This window comes from Mirounga leonina, unplaced genomic scaffold, assembly GCF_011800145.1.
Source record: "Mirounga leonina isolate KUSES-001 unplaced genomic scaffold, KU_Mleo_1.0 Mir_151, whole genome shotgun sequence".
Classification (NCBI taxonomy): Eukaryota; Metazoa; Chordata; class Mammalia; order Carnivora; family Phocidae; genus Mirounga; species Mirounga leonina.
Genome location: NW_023270377.1, coordinates 47,587,078 through 47,588,735, shown reverse-complemented (window position 1 = coordinate 47,588,735; position 1,658 = coordinate 47,587,078). Strand labels below are relative to the sequence as shown.

The 1,658-nt window shown below is 34.4% G+C and overlaps 1 non-coding gene across 1 annotated transcript; it reads left to right on the top strand.

The window, feature by feature from the left end:
* The first annotated feature begins 965 nt into the window (after positions 1 to 965).
* LOC118012720 lies at positions 966 to 1,072 on the top strand. The gene has a single exon (XR_004679791.1). It is a non-coding gene; the product is annotated as a U6 spliceosomal RNA (small nuclear RNA).
* The last annotated feature ends 586 nt before the right edge of the window (positions 1,073 to 1,658 follow it).

Here is a 1,658-nt window from a genome sequence, read left to right as displayed (position 1 = left end):
AATTCTTAGTCACCTGGGTGGATAACTACCACTAAAGTGCAGGCATTGGACTCATTTTATCCTCAACACCAATGCTATGCTGGGATGTCAACATTGTATCTTCATGTTACCTGACAAAGGACCTTATACTCTCAAAGTCGGTCCCACAACAAACCAGAGGTTAGTAGGAAAACAACGATGGTAACCTCATGCTTCATTATTAATGAAGAAGGAGGAATAAGTTTGTGGATAACAATGAATGGTAAAGATAAGATTTTCTCAGTTGTAAGAGATAGACCTCACTTTAAACATAATCAATTGATCCATGTCTCTGATATTTTCAAAGAATTAATCAGACTACAGTCACTGCTGGAACCAATATCTTCAAGTCACTGTTTTTCCTTCTACATTTCTTGGATCTGATTTATTTGCATAGCTTAATTCCCAAACAGTTCTCAATAATAGGTGACAATACGGCTGCCTGTAACTTGAAGGCGATGATCACAGAGGAAGAAAAACCAAATTAAAAAAAAAAACAAACAACTTATTGAAAAGGATCTTATTGGGTCTCTTTGGGCCAGGTGTCTGTCTCTTGGACTAATTACTGTGGACTGAGCAAGGACTGACCTGAGGTGTGCAAAATAATGAGATGATTCCCCGAGAACTAAAGTTCTTAAAGGTGATTATGAAGAGTAAGCTGGGGATAGGTGTAATAAAATATGAAAGATGCCACTACATATGGTAGTTTCTTACAAATTTATTTTAAGCCTTACATGATATATCCAGTAACAGTGGATATATTGTTGGAACTCAGAAGAAAGCCCTGCAGTGAGGCTACAGATTCTTAAATCACTGACAGACAGATGTCAATTCAAGTCTTAAGTTTTTCTGTTCTATTTCTATAATGTTTTTGGTGAATTTCACATTCATTTATTTTTCCAACTTATATTTAAGTATCCTTCATAATTTAAAAACTGATTTGAATTGTGCTTGCTCCGGCAGCACATATGCTGAAATTGAAACAGTACAGAGCAGATTAGCATAGCTCTTGTGCAAGGATGACACATAAAAATCAATTTGAATAATCATTTATCAATACATTATAGACTCATATATATGTGCATACACACACACACCATGTTTGCCTTGATGGAAGCATATTATTTAAATTATCCCTTTCTTAAAATTTTCACCACATTGTATTTCTTCAAGTATCAAGTCATATCTTCACGATGAAACAGCAGGATCTGCATCATCATGTATAACCAGAGATGTGAAGAAAAAAATGAAACAATTACAAGCAATCATGTTTAAACTAGAAGTATCTGGATCCTTTGCTCAAATGCTCTTTTAAACTATTGTGAGGAGAAAACTCAAGAGCAACCACCTACTTATTATGGAATTGAGAGGTCTGGTATACATTACTTAAAAAAGAAAAAGATTTAAAAAACTGATCTTTTACACCCAAACAACTTGACCAGTATTTTTACTATAAGTCTGGTACAGTAAATGTTTTCTTTTGAACCTAAATGGAAGGAGCTCCTCATTATAAGCATATGCTGGGTTAAAGGAAAGTGATATAGTCTTGGAACATTCCAACACGGTTAGAATTAGGACAAACTAAGTTTATTAAACCAGGTTGGCAAATGGCAAATAGAAAGAATACGATAGTGTAAATG